The sequence below is a fragment of the Pseudochaenichthys georgianus genome, chromosome 15 (assembly GCF_902827115.2).
Source record: "Pseudochaenichthys georgianus chromosome 15, fPseGeo1.2, whole genome shotgun sequence".
Lineage (NCBI taxonomy): Eukaryota > Metazoa > Chordata > Actinopteri > Perciformes > Channichthyidae > Pseudochaenichthys > Pseudochaenichthys georgianus.
Genome location: NC_047517.1, coordinates 28,686,439 through 28,692,813, shown reverse-complemented (window position 1 = coordinate 28,692,813; position 6,375 = coordinate 28,686,439).

Genomic DNA, 6,375 nt, shown 5'->3' with positions numbered 1-6,375 from the left:
GTAGGATTTCAGCCAGGAGAGTGCAGTGTCGGTGATGTTGAGTGATGATTCGAGGAGGGACAGCAGGATGGCGTGGTTGATGGTGTCGAATGCTGCGGTGAGGTCGAGGAGGATGAGGATGTTAAGGTTGCCGGAGTCAGAGGAGAGGAGGAGGTCGTTTGTGATTTTGAGAAGATCTGTTTCGGTGCTGTGTTTTGATCGGAAACCGGATTGAAATGGCTCAAAGAGATCATTGGAGCTGAGGTGGGCTTTAAGTTGTGAGGCAACGACACGTTCAAGTATTTTTGACAGAAAGGGGAGATTTGAGATGGGCCGGAAGTTGGACATGATGTCAGGTGTGAGTCCAGGTCTTTTGAGAATGGGTGTGACAGCAGCCAGTTTGAGAGAGGGGGGAACTGATCCAGATCTGAGGGAGGAGTTAATGATGGTGGCGATGAGTTGGGAGATGGCAGGGAGGCTCTCTTTAACAAATTTGGAGGGCATTGGGTCAAGTGTGCAGGTGGAGTTAATTCCAGTCATGAAGTCGGACAGTTGCATGGGGGTCACAGGGGAGAAGTGGGACAGGGGCTGTGAGGTGAAGGGGGGGGAGCCAGGAGGGGAGGTGGGGGGTGCTGATGAGGGTGTCAGATTGCTGTAAATGTTGCTGATTTTGGTTTGGAAAAACGAGAGGAAGGAGTTGCACTGTTTGGTGGTGAAGGATGAGGTGGCGTTGTCACAGGGTTTGAGAAGTTTGCTGATGGTGGAGAACAGACGCTTGGGGTTGCTGGAGCCAGACTGAATGAGTTATGGGTTGTGTGAGACAGATTTACAACAGAAAACCTTGTTGAGGGCGGCAGTGATCAAAATCACAGTAAGAACAAGGGGAAAGGGACTGTTTTTGGAAGAGCAGGCGGTAATAGTCCAAAATCCTGCGGGAGCAGGTGGGTGTGGGATTAAGCCAAAACAGCCCTGCTTAAACCTCTATCTCCTCTACTTAATGTATGACAAAAGTGAATGCGTTCTCAGACTCCCGATCAGTAGCCCAGATCATCTTTCATACGTGTAGGTTGCAACAGTGATCCGCATGCCACATGTTTTCAAAGCACACACACACAAACAACGCCATACTTGCATTAGTTGCATCTCATGCCACTTCTCTGATCAGCTGTCAACGAACATTGTGCTTTTTTGGAGAGATCTCATTTATTCAGCAGATGTGGGGACGGAAGCTGCTGGATGTCCCTCGTTGCTGCATGCACACGTGACCCATTAGGCCAGCCAAGAAATACTGGAGCTGCTCTAATTGCCTCTTGCTGTGCTGTTCTGTTTCTAGAGTTTCATCTACTTGCACTCACTCATATAGAAGTAAACACTGCCAGAATATGCCGTATAGGATTATGAATGTCAAACATATTAAACTAATAATCATCAGTTAGCTGTGAATACCAATTCTCTCATCATATTTTTTTTTTGACAAGAGTCCTGCCTTTCAATCCTTTAGATTAACAGAAAAAAAGAGCTTATAATTACAGAGCCTGGGGTGTGTAGCACAAATTGACTGTTCTGTACACTGTAATGTTATGTGTCCCCCCTCCAGTTGTGGTGCTTGAATTACACACATTCAGGCAATAATGAGCAACTATCAATACACAGCCTTTAATATTTATAACATGTTGTATCCGGTTAGAGTCAAGAGTTTTGTAGCAGGATAGCCCACTAGGGGGGAAAAAACACGTCCGTGCCAAAAATGTTTATGTGTATTGTGCAAAATATAAATCCAGAGGCTATTTTAGCTTTTAATAGGCTCCCTAGTTAGAGTATCTCTTTTCAGTCACAATTCTACTTGCTTCCCTTATGGCTGCATTGATGCAAATGAAAGGCAGGCTTTTCATTTAGTCTGTGTTGAGTAATAGCCCACTGAGTGAGCCCTCCTAATTGTTCCTGTCAGGCTTGTAAATCATGGGAGTCTACCCTCCTCTCCAACACACACAGTCTCTTCTTGCATAATCCTATTAGGCCCAACACTATCATATAGAAGGGAGCAATATTGCTTACAATGGCTTTAACTTGTTTTCCTTTTTCTAAATATTTCTCAGTGGGAGATATGACAAAAACAAATCCACCAATTTGCCGACTCTTTTCTTAGAAATATCTTCACTTTAGGTTCATGACAAGGCTACCTAAATCAGACTGCTTACTATAGTACAATTAATGAGAACATAAACCTGTCTTTTTCATGTTCTATGGTAGTTGATTGGTTTCCGTATTTGTATCCATTCACGTTTTTGTGGACCTTGAATTGACGACCATATACTACTGTGTCGCACTGTATCCTTGAGTGTAAAGTTGAGTATCCAACTGCTGTTAAATGTTGTTACGTTGTTGCTGAAAAAGATTCAGCAAACAGATATTTTAGAAGTTTTAATAAATTAGAAATCTCATCATGGCCTTGGTCATAATGATAATCATCAAGCATAAAACATCCCTTACACTGTGCTACTATGTCTAAGGAAGGGCTAAAGGATTAACCATTCCTTTCCTAAATCAACTCCCCCTCATCCCTCTATCAGTTTTAAAAGTCATAGACCACTAAAGTCAGCTACTATGAGGGACTTTCTGCAGACTCACTGATGCATGAACATATCAGTGATTCCCATCTAGTGCAAACCAAAAAGAATTGGATGGAATTAAAAGATTTAACAGATTAAACCATACAGCCTTGCACCTATAGGTGGGGTGTAATAATGGCATGACCCACCACTAGCTCCAGATGTTTGCTTTTCTCTTGACCTACATCAAGTTAAGCTGATCCAATCCCATCCTGATCAGTAGCCAGGAAATTAAGTTAGACTATGGCCTGTCCCAGACAGTTTGTGGCAGGTCAGTTTGTCCTCCTGTTAAGAGCTCCAAACACTTAAGCTATTAACCTTTTTTTGTTTGGACAACCAGGATGAATCACCCCATCTGCCAGTATTCTCATTACAGCTTCCCATTTTCAATGTTTTTCTTTAAAGTTGCGGCAACATTGAGGCTACTCTTTATCATTATATGCCAAACGGGAGACAGACTTAAAAATCCCCTCAAGCAATATCCTGGAGACAGGCATGTGCTTGGACAGCCAAAGAGAGCCAAATGACTCCATTTCCAGTCTATGAGCCAATTGTGGACAAAGCGATTGGATGCCAGTGCTGATGTTGTTGCACTGGGTTTGTGTTATAGCTGCTGGGCTTAAAGTCATCTCTGACTGCTGAGTTAACAAACAGAAACCAAGACTACAACCAACACACATTAAAAAACTCATAATTGTAATATTTGTTAACTGCTTTTGTGGGGAATACAATTTGATGTATCTAAAAAGGGTGAAATATCATTTAACTAAACTAAAGACACAACATTTAACAATAGTGACAATAACACTGGAGCTCTGAGGTCTCAAATCAGGCTGCTCACATACCTGACGAGAGGTATACATAATATTTTGACATGGATTAACACTAATAGTATTTATCTCAGTCACAAAGGCCTTGAGTACCGTAGCACTTTTCTTAGACGACTGAACAAAGACACATTTATTTGAAATGGAAATCAAAACAGCTACCTGCTTAGTAATTACTGAGCAAATTACAGAGATGTTGAAAAAGTGTACACAGTTATTGAAATGATTACGTGGTATAAAATTCATACAGCAATGAAATGCGCATAAGATTAGACAGAAATTGCATATTTACCTGTTTATTCCTGAGAGCATATGCGCTGAAAAACAGTTTAACCATTAAACATGTTTTCCTGAGTTTTCATTATTCAAAGCCCAAAGATCAATACATTCACTTTATATTCACATACAGTAAAATTCCACTTTGTTTGTCCATTTCTAAAATGAATGTTTTTAATCCAATTGATGACAAAACACTTGATTCCCTTAGTAATATGCCTTGTATAGGTTGTACTGCCAACTCACTTTGTTCCATTTTTATGTTTTGTACAGTACACATAAAGTACTAACATACATTAATCATGCACCTTTTACATATTTTATATTGGATAATGTACTTTACAACCATTTCTTTCAAAGTATCCCATGTATTAGAACTTTTCTGATCACATAAATTGAGACCTGGTTCAATTCACAATGCATTTTATTATTCTATACTGTCATGTAAAATGTAGAAGTAGCTAAGATACTGTATTGGAGACATGCCAGCTGCTTTTTGTGGGTCTGAATGTTTGACAAAATGTTGATTATCCTTTCAGAACAGCAACTCACTTCACTTTGCTTTTATCAACTCCCAGTTGGTTTATGTGCCTCGTGTTCGGTGTAATGCCATTACACCCGCCAGTAAGTCCACGAGTCTGTTGATTGAGAGTTGGCCTGTGGTTTGATGCTTCTTCTATGGAAAATACCAGATGGTGTATACTGGTATGAATACAGCCACTCAAATATGTTTCTTGGCATCAAAAGGCTAAGGCAGAACAGATGATTGCCATATTGTTTTTGACTGGACCCAAGGGTACTTTCAAGGACAATGAATCTGTGGGGACTTCAGCTAAATGCATGTGGACAATGATGGATGTGTGTGTGTGACATCAACGTGACTCTTTAACATTAATTGATAACAGCTACGTGAAAACATTTCCTTGCTCTTTGAAATATTTAAGAAGCACAAAAGTAAGTCTGTTTATGCAACCTGTAACATGCAACAGCATTTATTCACAAAGTGCCTATGAATACTAAATGAGATCTCATTCTTTTGTCATAGTGAATGCGTGCATCACACGTCATGCTATTCTCAATAAGACTGATCAATCTCTTAACGAGAAACTGCTTTACATAATTTGACTTTCCCTAATGAGTCTTCAACTATAGAGATTATTTGTATTTATTTAATTTTTGTCTGATTCTCATTTACCATGTGATCAAGTGGATATGGATAGACCAGGGTTAATTATATTTGTGCAATTGTCCAGCTTGACGCCACTAATAAAATGCAAGTCTATCATTCCTTGCTTCATGCTTCTTTCAGTATATTGTTTTTCAGAAACAACAAAAGATATGCAAATATGTACACTCTAGAAAATTGTTGTTATCCCACTAGAGGCAACGTAAAACATTTGAGAAGCCTACCAGAAGCAGCTCTCCATTTGTCAAACTGTCACTGAAAAACGTATTTGAAAAATCAATCATCAAAGGCATCATTATCGTTATCAGTAACACCTGTGCTTTCAAAAATGTCTACCATTAAAAAAGTCTTATTCCCAATCAAATACCGTCCATACTATAACCTGAGAACAGGTCTAATCAACCAGAATATCAGGAACCAGCTGTGCAGGTTTGTAGAGTATATCGAGCCAGAAACACACTTCATGTTTTGTTTTTTTACCTACAGCAAAAATTATAAAAAATACAATAGAAAAAAGATAAGTGATGAGTTCAGAAAATGTAGTTGGACAAGTGTGAGCCCCAAAATATGTAGTGTGGAATGGTAAAACCAATTTCCCCCCCTTATTGCTTACATACTTTGCAGTCCAGGACAGAATAGGTTCAGCATAAACAGCTAATGTAATTCATTAGTTTGGAATTTGTGCTCAAAATATGTGTTCATAGCCAAGTGGCAGCTGGTATTTATATAAGAAACCTGAATGTTATCAGTTAATGCAGTATGAGTTAATGAGAAATAAGTGGTTTACAATAAATATGAAGACATAACTCTTTGTATGACTGCAATCGGCTAAAAGTCTTTTACCGTTTGGTAGTATATAGCACGACTTTGAAGTTGTTCAAGGATCAGTAATGTTGAGAATAAGAAATATGAGAGTATATCAGAGGGCGGAGGATTAACACTCGCTGTGGGTGAAGGGTGGCTCAGCCAGGCAGCAGGCACAGCTGCAGGTAATCAGGTTGATTAGTAGTCGGATAAATAGCCTTTCTCTTGGCTGGGCTGCGTAAATGCACTGGCAAAAAGGACTAAATTAAGCTGAGCCTTGTTACATGGTGTTTAGGTTCTCGTGTGCTATCCAAACCATGCTTATGTTATGCCCAACTGCTCTGAGCCCAGAGATCAATTCCTGTTAGGCTGGTCTCGTATTTTTTAAGTACCATAGACTGTGCCACAATACATAACAACAACACAAAGGGTACTAGTTTCCTTCCTTTGCACTAATTTGATGGAAAAAAGTACTTTTTCCAAGTGGATGGAATCATGCATTAAATAACCCTTACTAAGAAATTGCTGCCCATCTGGAAGGAAAAATCACTAAAGACAATCACTGATTACATTTCTTTTTGTCAGAATGGGAGAAAATAATTTCTTCAGACGATATTTTACTATTTCAAAAATTCATAGGCCAGAAGCTGTTACATTCTCAAGAAAAAACATTGATATTGAATTTATAACACAA